Here is a 17,066-nt window from a genome sequence, read left to right on the forward strand (position 1 = left end):
TGCATTACATCCAAATGGAGCTGACCGATGCAGTAAAATACTAAACTAATTTGGGAAAGAAGGTGGCGAGGTCCTCTACTCGGTGGGAATTTGGAGGCACAAATTGTGAATTGATAACCAGGGGCGGACTGACCATTCGGGCACTGCCTGAGGGCCCAGGGTCAGTAGGGGGCCCCATGAGATGCCCCTGGAACCTTTCATAGGCTCTTTGGGTGTGGTTTGAGTGTGGGCAAGGACACAGGGGCCCCATGATCCCCTATTGCACGGGGGCCCCATGAGTTGTCAGTCTGCCCCTGTTAATAACTAATAAGTCAACCATTAAAACCCAACACTCGGTTTTATTTATACAATCTTAAAAAAGACATGACACATTGAAATCCATGAATTATAGCGGTGATTGTCAGAGGATGTATAACTTAATACTGAAGGTGGAAAATTGGTCATGCAAATTTTGCGCTGACACGTTTCGAGACCAATCGTCGTCTCTTCCTCAGAGGTGCTCAAAGAGGCATGATGCCTGTAACAAGCATACATATTAATATACATCTTTATTCATACAAAGTCATTTCAAAAGGATTGAAATATAATAAAACACTTACATAGCCCCATATAGGGCAGCACAATGGCTCAGTGGTTAGCACTCTGTCTGGTATGCTTGCCTTGGGATCGGAGGACCACAAGCAGAGATTAAAGAACAGAGAAGGACCCCGTGTACATATACTGTTACAAACTATGCATAGAAAGGAAGATTTTTTTAATATATAAATTTGAATACACAGATATAAGATTATTTACAATAAACTGATATTTAGGTATTTATAAATTGTTATTTACAAATTGATATTTAAAAATTCATATTTGCAAACTAATAGTTCTAACTCAATATTTACAAATTGATACTTCTAAATTCATATTTACAAATTGATATTTATAAATTAATATATACAACCTGATATTTATAAATCAATATTTACAAACTGATATTTAACAATTAATATTAATTTAGAGGTATCCATTTTACATATTAATTATAAAATATCAGTTTGCAAATATTTTATTTATTTCAGGTATTTATATAGTGCTGTCAATTTACACAGTGTTTTACACATATTGTACATTCACATCAGTCCCTAACCCTCAAGGGGCGTACAATCTAAGGTCCCTAACTCACATTCATACATACACATACTAGGGACAATTTAGACAGGATCCAATTAACCTACCAGCATGTCTTTGGAGTGTGGGAGGAGCACCCGGAGGAAACCCACGCAAGCACAGGGAGAACATGCAAACTCCATGCAGGAAGACCCATGGTCGGGAATTGAACCCATGACCCATTTACTGCAAGGCAGATGTGCTAACCACTAAGCCACTGTGCCGCCCCGATATTGATTTATAAATATCAGGTTGTATATATTAATTTATAAATATCAATTTGTAAATATGAATTTAGAAGTATCAATTTGTAAATATTGATTTTGTAACTGTAATTTTGTAAATATTGATTTATAAATATCAATTTGCAAATATTAATTTAGAAGTATACATTTTTACATACTTGCAAATTGATATTTATAAATCAATATTTACAAAATGATAGTTATAAATCAATATTTACAAACTGATATTTAACAATTAATATTCATTTAGAAGTATCAATTTTTACATATTAATTGTTAAATATCAGTTTTCAAATATTGATTTATAAATATCAGGTTGTATATATTAATTTATAAATATCAATTTGTAAATATGAATTTAGATGTATGAATTGTAAATATTGATTTTGTAACTGTCATTTTGTAAATATTGATTTATAAATATCAATTTGCAAATATTCATTTAAAAGTATACATTTTTACATATTTGCAAATTGATATTTAAAAATCAATGTTTACAAAATGCTAATTATAAATCAATATTTACAAAATATTTAAAAATTAATATTTACAAATTTATGTTTATAAAACATGTTTACAAAATCATATTTAAAAATTTATATTTACAAATTGATATTTATCAATTGATATTTAAAATAAATTGATAATTCCGCCTAGCAGTACTAGGGTTGCTGGTTCGAATCTCAACCATGGCACCAAAGACATGCTGGTAGATAAATTGGCACCTGTTTAAATTGTCCCTAGTATGTGTATGTATGTATGTGAGTTAGGGACCTTAGATTGTACGCCCCTTGAGGGTTAGGGACTGATGTGAATGTACAATATATATGTAATGCGCTGCGTAAATTGACGGCGCTATATACAGTAAGTACCTGAAATAAATAAATATAGGGGCAAGGGAAGTACACATGGACTGCCAAGGACCTTAAAAAGTATTAATTCCCCTTAATGCAGCAGAGAATATTCATAAACCTCTCTCACAGCAAAGATGGTGATGAAGTGCAGAGAAAATTTGAAACTAATTTGGTTTTTGCTCTAGTAAATCAAAGCAATTGAAGTGGCTTCTTTGTCCTGCTGACTATCCCACTCCATGTGTATCAGCATCATCCATCAATATTCTAAGGGCAAAAAAAAGCAACCATTCTTGCCATGAAAACAAATGCAGCTGCCAAGCTCCTCATATGACCTAAAGCTTAGGTAAGCCGGATGGCATGGTGCCTATCTGCAGCATTGTGGGGGTTTCATGTCATTAGACACTACAGAACGGCCATTGTTTTCAGTCAGTCACACTCTGTCTGGTAGGCTTGCATTGAGATCAGAGGACCACAACCAAGAAGCAGAGATTAAAGAACAGATGAGGACCCCGTGTACATATACTGTTACAAACTATGCATAGAAAGGAAGATTTTTTTTTATATATAGAAATTTTAAAGCACACAGATAAGATTATTTACAATAAACTGATATTTAGGTATTTATAAATTGTTATTTAAAAATTGATATCTATAAATTAATATTTGCAAACTGATATTTAAAATGTGATACTTCTAAATTAATATTTACACATTGATATTTATAAAATAATATTTACAACCTGATATTTATAAATCAATATTTACAAACTGATATTTAACAATTAATATTAATTTAGAAGCATCAATTTTTACATATTAATTATTAAATATCAGTTTGTAAATAGTGATTTATAAATATTAGGTTGTATATAATAATTTATAAATATCAATTTGTAAATATGAATTTAGAAGTATCAATTTGTAAATATTGATTTAGAACTATCATTTTGTAAATATTGATTTATAAATATAATTTTGTAAATATTGATTTATAAATATAAATTTGCAAATATGTAAAAATGTATACTTCTAAATTAATATTTGCAAATTAATATTTATAAATCAATATTTACAAAATGATAGTCACTGTCTTCAGTCACCCTCTGATTGAAACTTTAGATCTCTGTGTAAGGGAGCCAGGGTTGGGAGGAGTCGCTTGTGTGTGTAAATTCCCGCTTGAGTCATTGGACTCTGTAAACAGCAGGATTTTTTAACAAAGCAGATCATAATAGCTTGGCAAACCTGAGAAGCAGTTGGGGGCTCCCCCTAGTGGTTGGAGATAGGAAAGCTAGTTATATTTGCAGTATACAGTATGCTGTATTTTGTATTATATATGTGTATGTAAGGTTTTTTTATACAAAATCTTAAATATAAAACCCAATTAATGCTCTATGCTACTAATGTACCAAAAAAAAAAAAAAACTTCTTAGATTGTAAGCTCCCAGGATCAGGCCCTCCTAACCCTCTTGTATTGAGCTGTATTGTTGCTGTATTGTCTTCCTTTATATTGTAAAGCGCTGAGCAAACTGTTGGCGCCATAAATCCTGTATAATAATAATAATAATAAATCCTGTATAATAATAATAAGTCCTGTATAATAATAATAATAATAATAAATCCTGTATAATAATAATAATAATATATAAATCCTGTATAATAATAATAATAATAATAATAAATCCTGTATAATAATAATAATAAATCCTGTATAATAATAATAATATATAAATCCTGTATAATAATAATAATAATAATAATAATAATAATAATAGAGCAGCACAGTGGCTAAGTAGTTAGCACTTCTGCCTGGCAGTACTAGGGTCGTTGGGTTGAATCCCAGCCACGGCACCACCTGCCTGGAGTTTGCATGTTCTCCCTGTGCCTGCGTGGGTTTCCTCTGGGTACTGCGGTTTCCTCCCACACTCCAAAGACATGCTGGTAGGTGAATTGGCTCCTGTCTAAATTGTCCCTAGTATGTGTATGAATGTGAGTTAGGGACCTTAGATTGTACACCCCTTGAGGGTTAGGGACTGATGTGAATGTACAATACATATGTAAATTGATGGTGCTATATAAGTACCTGAAATAAATAATAATACTATAGCATTGGAAATTAAAAAATAAGATATACATTTACTATTTTAAGCTTAAAAACTGTCACATTTGCATGAAAAGTTTTTTTCACACACAGAGAAAATGAGAAAAAATATATTTAAGGTTTTTTTTAATACAAAACCTTAAAAACAAAGCCCAATTAATGCTCTACACTACTAATGTACCAAAAAAAAAATAAACACCTCTTAGATTGTAAACTCCCAGAATAAGGCCCTCCTAACCTTCTTGTATTGAACTGTATTGCTGCTGTATTGTCTCCCGTTATATTGTAAAGCGCTGAGCAAACTGTTGGTGCCATAAATCCTGTATAATAATAATAATAATAATAATAAATCCTGTATAATAATAATAAATCCTGTATAATAATAATAATAGTATAGCATTGGAAATAAAAAAAAATAAGATATACATTTATTATTTTAAGCTTAAAAACTGTCACATTTGCATGAAAAGTTTTTTCACACACAGAGAAAATGAGAAAAAATGTTTATGCAAATGTGAACTATTTTATTTTTTACCACAAATAAAAGCCGATATCTTTTTAAAAACTCTTTATCTCCAGTGCTTTGTTTAAAGCCCCAATGTTCTTTTTTTTGGTATAAAAGATATTAGTCGTGCAGAGCAATAAATAGTTTTTCATTTTCAGTTTTGGCATATGATATATTTTTGCTCAAGACTAAAAAATACAACTATAAAGTAATGTATACCTAAAGTCAAACAAAAAAAGAACATTGGGACTTTTTAAATATTTAGCACTAGAGATACAATTAAGACTTTAAAAAGATATCAGCTTCAATTCATGGCAAAAAATTCAAACATGTCATATTTGCAAAGGAAATGTTCCCAAAAAAATTAAATGTGTTTGAAAAAAAAGCAAGATGTGTTTTAATTTTTTTAACAAAAATAAATGTCAGCTGGCCATGTTCTTTTTTGGAACAAAATATTATTGGTGCACCCATTAACTGAGTTTTAATTTTTTTTTTGTATATATTTTTTTGCTGAAAGCTAAAAAAATCTAATTATACAGTATATCTAGAGCCCAACAAAAACGGAAGGAAGAGTTCCCCAAAAAATAAAACCTATGTAGAAAAGACATTTTATGCGAATGCAACATTTTTTTTATTGTTATTCATAGGTAGAGTTATGAATTTTTAAAGAAGATTTGGAGATGGAAATGAGACTTTAAGACTTTTTTAAAAAATCAGTTTTTGTTTATAGCAAAAAAATTGCATGTTACAGTTGCATAAGTATGTTTTCACACAGGAAAAAATTGAATTTCTGTAAAAAAAAAAAAAAATGTACAAAAATGTGATGATTTAATCTTTACCAAGAATAAAAGTTAACTGTTTTTTTTTTTTTGGTACAGATTTATATACATCTAAGGATGACAGTGTTTGGAGAGTGTGAAGTATTGTGGGTTGTAGATAGTTCCACATCACTATATCTCTATATATACAGCATAGAGCAGCAATGGGCAAACTACGGCCCGCGGGCCATATACGGCCCGGCGGACCTTTTAATCCGGCCCGCGGAGCGTGATACATTGGCTGTCAGGATGTGTGTAGGCGGGGCAGCGTGACGAACGTGAGGGGAGCTAGGCTCCTCTCACAGTCCGCCCTGAAGACTGGAACGTCGTGGGAACACGGCGAGAGGAACGCGTGGAGCAAAGGTAAGTGAATTGACACAATATGGGGAATGAATTACTATAGGGGGGATGAATTACTATATGGGGGATGAATTACTATGGGGGATGAATTACTATGGGGGATGAATTACTATATGGGGGATGAATTACTATATGGGGGATGAATTACTATGGGGGATGAATTACTATGGGGGATGAATTACTATATGGGGGATGAATTACTATGGGGGATGAATTACTATGGGGGATGAATTACTATATGGGGGATGAATTACTATGGGGGATGAATTACTATGGGGGATGAATTACTATATGGGGGATGAATTACTATGGGGGATGAATTACTATATGGGGGATGAATTACTATGGGGGATGAATTACTATGGGGGGGATGAATTACTATGGGGGATGAATTACTATATGGGGGATGAATTACTATGGGGGATGAATTACTATATGGGGGATGAATTACTATGGGGGATGAATTACTATGGGGGGGATGAATTACTATATGGGGGATGAATTACTATGGGGGATGAATTACTATATGGGGGATGAATTACTATATGGGGGATGAACTACTATGGGGGATGAATTACTATGGGGGATGAATTACTATATGGGGGATGAATTACTATGGGGGATGAATTACTATATGGGGGATGAATTACTATGGGGGATGAATTACTATGGGGGATTATTTACTATGCTTACTATGGGGGAATATTACTATACTTACTATGGATGACACATACACATCATTCATCTACTTTTGGTCCGGCCCCCGGGTCCAATATATGAACCCATTGCGGCCCTCAAGTCAAAAAGTTTGCCCACCCCTGGCATAGAGAGATGTAAAAGCATCGCCCTCCAAAAGGAAAAATCAAAATACAAATATAGCTAAATATATAAAATCAAGCAACAGAAATGCAGCACAAAAACTAATCCATTTGTCAGGGCCTGGACTTGAACCCAAGACCTCTGCTGTGTCTGACAATAACTCTTCTCCTCTGTGATGTCATTGTGTCACTTGGTGCCGTTTATGAATGGGCTTGCTTCCCAGAAATCGACCCCCCCCCCATATCCATGCACTCTCTTTCCAGTACTGTCAGTGCTGGTCACCGGACCATTCCTGGACTGCCTGTCATGATCATCCTCTCCTGCTAGGCTCTGACCAAAGGGATCTGGATTCTCAATAAAAATGATCCCTATAGTGTGCTGCTGGGGTCCCGACACAGACAGGGAGGACTGTCTCCTCTTTGAGTTCGGAACTGGGACCACACTGAGTGAGTACTCACTGTCTCCTGTATCCTGCCTGTAGCTTCTAACCGTCTCCTGTAACCTCTCCGCAACTTCTAACCGTCTCCTGTATCCTGCCTACAGCCTCCAACCGTCTCTTGTATCCTGCCTGCAGCCTCCAACCGTCTCCTGTATCCTGCCTACAGCCTCCAACCGTCTCCTGTATCCTGCCTACAGCCTCTAACTGTCTCCTGTATCCTGTCTACAGCCTCCAACCGTCTCCTGTATCCTGCCTACAGCCTCTAACCGTCTCTTGTATCCTGCCTGCACCCTTTAACTGTCTCCTGTATCATGCCTACAGCTTCTAACCGTCTCCTGTATCCTGCCTACAGCCTCTAACTGTCTCCTGTATCCTGCCTACAGCCTCTAACCGTCTCCTGTATCCTGCCTACAGCCTCTAACCGTCTCCTGTATCCTGCCTACAGCCTCTAACCGTCTCCTGTATCCTGCCTACAGCTTCTAACCGTCTCCTGTATCCTGCCTACAACCTCTAACCATCTCCTGTATCCTGCCTACAGCCTCTAACCATCTCCTGTATCCTGCCTACAGACTCTAGCCATCTCCTGTATCCTGCCTGCAGCCTCTAACCGTCTTCTGTATCCTCTTTGAAGCCTCTAACCGTCCCCTGTATCTTGCCTGCAGCTTCTAACCGTCTCCTGTATCCTGCCTGCAGCCTCTAACCGTCTCCTGTATCCTGCCTACAGCTTCTAACCGTTTTCTGTATCCTGCCTGCAGCTTCTAACCGTCTCCTGAATCCTGCCTACAGCCTCTAACCGTCTCCTGTATCCTGCCTACAGCTTCTAACCGTCTCCTGTATCCTGCCTGCAGCCTCTAACCATCTTTAGTATCCTGCCTACTGCTTCTAACCGTCTCCTGTATCCTGCCTGCAGCCTCTAACCGTCTCCTGTATCCTGCCTGCAGCCTCTAACCGCCTCCTGTATCCTGCCTACAGCTTCTAACCATCTCCTGTATCCTGCCTGCAGCCTCTAATCATCTTCTGTATCCTGCCTACAGCTTCTAACCATCTCCTGTATCCTGCCTGCAGCCTCTAACCATCTCCTGTATCCTTCCTGTAGCCTCTCACTGTCTCCTGTATCCTGCCTGCAGCCTCTAACCATCTCCTGTATCCTGCCTGTAGCCTCTAACCATCTCTTGTATCCTGCCTGCAGCCTCTAACCATCTCCTGTATCCTGATTACATAAGACAATGATGAACCTTTTACAAATGATAAATCGCAGCGATAGCCTGGGTTCAGTAAATTCAGTTACTTATGTGAATTGCATGTAAAATAAATTCATTTTTTGCACAATATCACCAAAAGAAAACCTTGTTAAGTATTATTTTGGACACAATTATTGCTGAATAGCTAGTTCTGTACAATTTGCTCTCGTCCATAGGAAGTGTAGAGGTGTGAGCTGAACTGGTTAATCATTCACATGCATATTTGTTCAGCAGGCTTGAGCGCCAATAGACAAACCTTTGGTCATTTCATTGTTTAATGGTTAAAGGTTTGTTGGGTTTGAGTCTGAACTCCTGCAAATCTTTTTTTGTGATAGGTCAAAGTTCATATATTTTAAATGCTATATTTTATGTTCTATTATTTTATTTTAGAACTCCATTTAAAAAGGCATTTTAATTACTGTGCGCGTTTTTTTAATTAATTATGTTTATTACGTTTCTTATGGGGGTTTCCTGTTGGTCAGTTCTGTTTTAAGGCTTCATTCACACCAATACGTTTCCTATGGAACACGTTCACATCGATGCTTTTTTGAGCCGCTGCGTTTTTGGACAGGGTCAGGGACTTTTTAAAAGCAAAAAGCAAGGTTTTTTCTACAATGGAGTCTCCTCTCCGCAGCCCCTAACTGTCTTCTGTGTCCTCTTCGCAGCCTCTAACTGTCTCCTGTATCCTGCCTGTAGCTTCTAACCGTCTCCTGTATCCACTACGCAGCCTCTAACTGTCTCCTGTAACCTCTCCGCAGCCTCTAACTGTCTCCTGTAACCTCTCCGCAGCCTCTAACTGTCTCCTGTTACCTCTCTTCAGCCTCTAACCGTCTCCTGTATCCGCTCTGCAGCCTCTAACCATCTCCTGTGACCTCCACGCTGCCTCTAACCGTCTCCTGTATCCTCTCTGCAGCCTCTGTCTCCTATAACCAGTCCACAGCCTCTAGCCATCCCCTGTAACCTTTCTGCAGCTTCTATCCATCTCCTGTAAGCTCTCCGCAGCCTAAAACCATCTCCTATAACCTCTCTGCAGCCTCTAACCATCTCCTGTAACCTCTCTGCAGCCTCTAACAGTCTCCTGTAGTAGCTCTGCAGTCTCTGATGATCCCCTGTAGTAGGTCTCCAGTCTCTGGCGATCTCCTGTACTATGTCTACAGTCATTGACCGTCTCCTGTACCATGTCCTTAATCTTTGGCCATCTCCTGTATAGTGTCTACAGTCTCTGACCGTCTCCTTTATCATGTCTGCAGTCTCTGACCATCTCCTGTAATGTGTCTGCAGTTTCTGACCACCTCCTGTATTGTGTCTGTAGTCTCTTATTATCTCTTGTATCGTGTCTGTAGTCTCTTACTATCTCCTGTATCGTGTCTGTAGTCTCTGACCACCTCCTGTATTGTGTCTGTAGTCTCTTACTATCTCCTGTATCGTGTCTGTAGTCTATGACCACCTCGTGTATCATATCTACAGTCTCTGACCATCTCCTGCATCATGTTTGCAGTCTCTAACCATCTCCTGTATCATGTTTGCAGCCTCTAACCATCTCCTGTATCCTGTTTGCAGTCTCTGACTATCTCCTGTACGGTGTCTGTAGTCTCTGACCATGTCCTGTATTTTGTCTGCAGTCTCTGACCATCTTTTGTACCAGATTGTCTTTGAGGGGGAGCCTGGAGAGGAGTCAAGAGATGGAGTGCCGCCAGGACGGGGGTTACGGGAGGAGTCAGACGTGTGTGGACTGTGGAGAGGAGAATATAGGATGAAACTAGAGACACCAGGCTGGAGCCCAGAGAAGACCTTCTGACTGAGTCCTGCACAGTTCTCCCGAGAGGAGGTCAGTGACAACACTGCAAGGCCAGTCGGGGGGGTTTATTGATGTAAGGGGGAAATTAATACAGAGAGGTAAGGGGGGCACTGATATAAAGGTTCCTCCTTATATCAGTAACACCCCTTACCTTAGTGTATTTATTCTGCGAAAGGTGGTCTGTGGTCACCAGAGTCCCCCACCCACATCAGAGTTCCCCCTTAAATCAGTATCTTCAGAGTTCCCCTTTACATCAGAGTCTGCGGTATTCCCCATTACAGTGCAAGGGGGAACTCTAATGTAAAGGGCAACACTGCAGACCCTGATGTAAGTGGGAACTCTGATGTAAAAGGGAAATCTATAGACTATGACGCAAGGAGGGCTCTGGTGACCAGAGACCCCCCTTACAACAGAGTTCCCCCTTATACAAAAAGTCTGCAGCATTCCCCCTTACATCATGATCCGCAGCGTTGCCCTTTAAATCAGAGTTCCGCTTGCACTGTAAGGGGGAATCCAGCAGACTGTGATGTAAGGGGGAACTCTGAGCTGGTTGGGGTATATTAACCTGATCTTCATGGAGATGGGAAATATGGTTTTTGACTTTTCTTATAACCTAAACACATTGCTAATAACACTAGCTATATCTTTATAGCTGAAATATTGATGTTTGCACTGTCTTGCACTTAAAGTGTTACTAAACCCAGGACCCTGCATTCACTATATCTGGTCTCCCCGGACCCCACATTTACTATATCTGGTCTCCCTGGACCCTGCATTCACTATATCTGGTCTCCCTGGACCCTGCATTCACTATATCTGGTCTCCCCAGACCCCGCATTCACTATATCTGGTCTCCCAGGACCCTGCATTCACTATATCTGGTCTCCCCGGACCCTGCATTCACTATATCCGCTCTCCCCGGACTCTGCATTCACTATATCTGGTCTCCCCAGACCCTGCATTCACTATATCTGGTCTCCCCGGACCCTACAATCACTATGTCTGGTCTCCCTGGACCCTGCATTCAGTATATCTGGTCTCCTCGGACCCTGCATTCACTATATCTGGTCTCCCCGGACCCTGCATTCACTATATCTGGTCTCCCCGGACCCTGCATTCACTATACCTGGTCCCCCCAGACCCTGCATTCACTATATCTGGTCTCCCCGGACCCTGCATTCACTATATCCGGTTTCCCAGGACCCCGCATTCACTAAATCCGGTCCCCCCAGACCCTGCATTCACTATATCTGGTCTCACAGGACTCTGCATTCACTATATCTGGTCTCCCCGGACTCTGCATTCACTATATCTGGTCTCCCCGGACCCTGCATTCACTATATCTGGTTTCCCAGGACCCCGCATTCACTAAATCCGGTCCCCCTGGACCCTGCATTCACTATATCTGGTCTCGCAGGACCCTGCATTCACTATATCCGGTCTCCCCGGGACCCTGCATTCACTATATCCGGTCTCCCCAGACCCCGCATTTACTATATCCAGTCTCCCCAGACCCTGCATTCACTATATCCGGTCTCCCCAGACCCCGCATTTACTATATCCAGTCTCCCCAGACCCTGCATTCACTATATCCGGTCTCCTAGGACCCTGCATTCACTATATCTGGTCTCCCCAGACGCTGCATTCACTATATCTGGTCTCCCCTGACCCTGCATTCACTATATCTGGTCTCCCCGGACCCTGCATTGACTAAATCCGGTTTCCCAGGACCCCACATTCACTAAATCCGGTCCCCCCGGACCGTGCATTCACTATATCTGGTCTCCCCGGACCCTGCATTCACTATATCCGGTTTCCCAGGACCCCGCATTCACTAAATCCGGTCCCCCCGGACCCCGCATTCACTATATCTGGTCTCCCTGGACCCTGCATTCACTATATCCACTCTCCCTGGACCCTGCATTCACTATATCTGGTCTCCCTGGACCCTGCATTCACTATATCCAGTCTCCCAGGACCCTGCATTCACTATATCTGGTCCCCCCGGACCCCACATTTACTATATGCGGTCTCCCCTAGCAATACACACCACTCTGAGCATGTGCAAAATGTCTACCATTCAGTCTGTCTTATCAGGAGATAAGAGGTGGTCACTTAAACAAGGGGAGGAACAGAGCAATCAGGAACAAATGGCCTATATGCACAATGCAGAGGATTAACCCCTTAGGTTCCACAGTGAGTATAACAAGCATGCTTTACTGCATCTACAGACTGATTGTACTGTTGTGGGTTTCGGAACACTTTAAGACAGCGATTGTATGTACTTTTTTGAAGTGTCAGTAAAAATTGTGGCTCTATCAGAAAATGTCATGATTTTTGTCAGTAAACAATTGGTGATGTTTGTAAATTTTTGGTGTCCGGTCAGTAAATTTCACATGGTGCTATATCTACTGGTCTCTGAGCCTGACACTTGACCATGACAACCGTGTAGATGAAAAAAAAAAAACATACAAAACCTCTATACAGTACATTCCATCCGGTATGAATAGTTTAGTAGTGATACCAAAGAAAATGTGATTAGAGAAGACAATGGTGAACCCAGAGGTGTCCCTAGGGTTGGTGTCACCCGGTGCGGTAACATGTGGTGTCACCCCTCCAGAGAGGACGGTGCCGGTGTAGTGGTAAAATGGTAAAAGCAAAAAGCAAGGTTTTTGCTACAATAGAGTTCAATGGAGAAGCTGCTGAAATGCAGGGTAGTGAATTTTTGTCACGTTTTGCATTTTTATTCTGCCCAGCAGCAAAAAAAATGAAACTTTAAAAAAAAAAAAATAGCTGAACAAAATGCAAAACAAGGTAAAAACCCACAAAAACAAAACATGCGTGTAAAAAAGCACAGTTTAATATGGTTCACTTGTGAATGAGCACAGTAAGTGATCTGTACCAATCACTCGTTGTGTTCATTCAGGAGTATCCCGTGATAGGCAACCTATACTGGGTTAACTGATTTTGCAACCCAAAGTGATCCGCGGGATCAGCTTCAGTGGTTTGAAGCCTTTAACCCCTTCAAGCCGGCGCCTCCCGACCCTTTATGATTTTCACAAGGCGGGAGGCGGGGTTTAGGGTCATGTGCCCGCCGTGATGCGCCATCACGGCGGTCACATGATTGGGAAAGGTCCCGATCTAAAGAGGAGATCGGGACCTTTCCGTGAGTACCGGACATGTGTGCTGGGATCGCACAGGGCGCTCGCTCTCGGCACATACTGTATGTCCTTTTTTTCATAGGACGCAAATGTGCAGCTGCTTGGGGTCTAGGCCCAGATGCCAGGAGGCCGCACATTTGCGTTCGGTTGGCATGAAGAGGTTAAGGGGTTAAACTGTGGCAGCTCTGTGCTAAAGTCGGAGATCGACCTCTTTGGCTTGAAACCGGCACATGCGCAGTTGCTTCAGGGGATACATATCTTCACGGGTCCGGGATACTCATTGTGCCTCTACACCGGGGGCAGTTGTCACTGTGCCGGGAATCCGGGATCACCCCAATAACTGGCCAGGACCTTCACAGAGCCCAGAAGCTCTGCTGGCATCCTGCTCCTGCACCCCCTGTGATGGTGTCACCCGGTGCGGCCCGCACCCCCCTAGGGAAGCCACTCGGTGAACCTTTTACAAATGATAAATCGCAGTGATAGTCTGGGTTCAGTACTTTCAGTTACTTATGGGAATGGACATTGCATCTGTGAATTGCATGTAAAATAAATTCATTTTTTGCACAATATCACCAAAAGAAAACCTTGTTAAGTATTATTTTGGACAAAATTATTGCCGAATAAGTAGTTCCATAGCAGAAATGTAGAATTTGCTCTTGTCCATAGGAAGTGTATCCTGCCTGTAGCCTCTAACCATCTCCTGTATCCTGCCTGTAGCCTCTAACCATCTCCTGTATCCTGCCTGCAGCCTCTAACCATCTCCTGTATCCTGCCTGTAGCCTCTAACCATCTCCTGTATCCTGCCTGCAGCCTCTAACCATCTCCTGTATCCTGCCTGCAGCCTCTAACCATCTCCTGTATCCTGCCTGTAGCCTCTAACCATCTCCTGTATCCTGCCTGCAGCCTCTAACCATCTCCTGTATCCTGCCTGTAGCCTCTAACCATCTCCTGTATCCTGCCTGCAGCCTCTAACCATCTCCTGTATCCTGCCTACAGTCTCTAACCATCTCCTGTATCCTGCCTGCAGCCTCTAACCATCTCCTGTATCCTGCCTGCAGCTTCTAACCATCTCCTGTATCCTGCCTGCAGCCTCTAACCATCTCCTGTATCCTGCCTGCAGCCTCTAACCATCTCCTGTATCCTGCCTGCAGCCTCTAACCATCTCCTGTATCCTGCCTGTAGCCTCTAACCATCTCCTGTATCCTGCCTGCAGCCTCTAACCATCTCCTGTATCCTGCCTGCAGCCTCTAACCATCTCCTGTATCCTGCCTGTAGCCTCTAACCATCTCTTGTATCCTGCCTGCAGCCTCTAACCATCTCCTGTATCCTGATTAGATAAGACAATGATGAACCTTTTACAAATGATAAATCGTAGCGATAGCCTGGGTTCAGTAAATTCAGTTTCTTATGTGAATTGCATGTAAAATAAATTCATTTTTTGCACAATATCACCAAAAGAAAACCTTGTTAAGTATTATTTTGGACAAAATTATTGCTGAATAGCTAGTTCTGTACAATTTGCTCTCGTCCATAGGAAGTGTAGAGGTGTGAGCTGAACTGGTTAATCATTCACATGCATATTTGTTCAGCAGGCTTGAGCGCCAATAGACAAACCTTTGGTCATTTCATTGTTTAATGGTTAAAGGTTTGTTGGGTTTGAGTCTGAAATTCTGAGAATCTTTCTTTGTGATAGGTCAAAGTTCATATATTTTACATTTTATCTTTTATTATTTTATTTTAAAACTCCATTTAAAAAGGAATTTTAATTACCGCGTGCGTTTTTTTTATTAATTATGTTTATTACGTTACCTATGGGGGTTTCCTGTTGGTCAGTTCTGTTTTAAGTCCTCATTCACACCAATGCGTTTCCTATGGAACACGTTCACATCTATGCTTTTTTAAGCCGCTGCGCTTTTGGACAGGGTCAGGGACTTTTTTAAAAGCAAAAAGCAAGGAGTTCAATGGAGAAGCTGCTGAAATGCATAGTAGTGAATTTTTGTCACGTTTTGCACTTTTATTCTGCCCAGCAGCAAAAAAAATGAAACTTAAAAAAAAAAAAAATAGCTGAACAAAATGCAAAACAAGGTAAAAACAAAACATGCGTGTAAAAAACATGCAAAACAAACTGCGAAAAGCACTGCAAAATGGACAAAGAGCACACTGCATAGGTGTGAATGGAGTCTAATACTCCTTCCCTTCCCATGCAGCATTGCTGGAAAATATTTTTTCTTCTCTTTTTTTTTTTTTAATTTGTCCCCATATCCCTCCACTAGGATTGCTGTTAGAAACCATGGGGCCTCATAAATTCAACCTGACAGCTCCTCCCAAAAAAGCACAGTTTAATATGTTTCACTTATGAATGAACACAGTGAGTGATCTGTACCAATCACTCATTGTGTTCATTCAGGAAAGGAAGGGGCTGGCAAATGTGACATATTTACCGGACCCTTCCCCATACCTTCCAACTGTCCCTGATTTCACGGGACTGTCCTTGATTTGATTTTTCCTCCTCATTTGTCCCTCGTTGTGGTCTGATCTATACAGTTGTATACAAACAGTATTATTTATCATCATTATTTTAATTACTCTGCATGCTTTTATTAATTAAGTTTATTACGTTTCTTATGGGGTTTCCTGTTTTATCACTCATTCCCTTCCCATGCAGAATTGCTGGAAAATATTTTTTTCTTTTCTCTTTTTTTTTTAAATTTGTCCCCATACCCCTCCACCAGGGCTGCTGTTAGAAGCCATGGGACTCCATACAGTCAACCTGACAGCCCCTCCCCCCTCCCAAAAAAGCACAGTTTACTATGTTTCACTTATGAATGAATACAGTGAATGATCTGTACTGATCACTCATAGACATCATTCAGGAAAGGAAAGGGCTGGCAAATGTGACATATTTACTGGACCCTTCCCCATACCTCTCACTGTCCCTGATTTCAACTGTCCCTCATTCAAGGGACTGTTCCCGATTTGGAACAAAGTCCCTCTGTCCTCCTCATTTGTCCCTCAATTTGGTCCGATTTATACTGTTGTAAATAAAATGTATTATTCATCTTTCAAAAAGTATTTTATTAGGGGATTTGAAACGTGGATGCAGATGAGGGGTATATGGGATGCCCAAGGAATGGTAGAACTGAGGACACCTTCATGGAACTATGTACAAGAAGTCAGAAGGGTTTTCTCTTAGAGAGCTATTCAGCCTCTCCTTATGTACCACCTCAGACCTCAGATAAAATCTCCTTCACCCAGCTGCCTGAGGGAATCTCTGGCCAAAAGGTTCCAGAAGTTTCCAATATTAATGTCCCAGATGGGAGCTAGTAAGGTTTCCCACCCGAATGCCCTTTCCCCTTATCCAGGCCAGGGGGTGTGTGGGAATTACTCACTCAGTCTCTCCTGCAAGCGTGTGGGTTTGTGGCTGCCTTCAGGCATTATGCAGGCCATAGACGGGTCGAAAACCTTCTTGCAGACCACGGCTCATGCGCAGATTTTTTATTCGTAAAAAGATCGGCCGATTCGCCCATCTTTGCTGGGAAAATCAGCCGATCGGCAAAATCGGCCTATTTTTTT

At 40.8% G+C, this 17,066-nt stretch overlaps 1 long non-coding RNA gene across 1 annotated transcript; it reads right to left on the reverse strand.

The window, feature by feature from the left end:
- Positions 1-318: 318 nt before the first annotated feature.
- Positions 319-712, reverse strand: LOC149440722 (uncharacterized). The gene is made up of 2 exons (XR_016307521.1): positions 600-712; positions 319-517 (listed from the first exon to the last, which is right to left on the reverse strand). It is a non-coding gene; the product is annotated as an uncharacterized LOC149440722 (long non-coding RNA).
- Between the last annotated feature and the right edge of the window lie 16,354 nt (positions 713-17,066).

The sequence above is a fragment of the Staurois parvus genome, unplaced genomic scaffold (genome assembly GCF_062004578.1).
Source record: "Staurois parvus isolate SC_StPar_1 unplaced genomic scaffold, SC_StPar_1.0 ptg001057l, whole genome shotgun sequence".
Taxonomy (NCBI): domain Eukaryota; kingdom Metazoa; phylum Chordata; class Amphibia; order Anura; family Ranidae; genus Staurois; species Staurois parvus.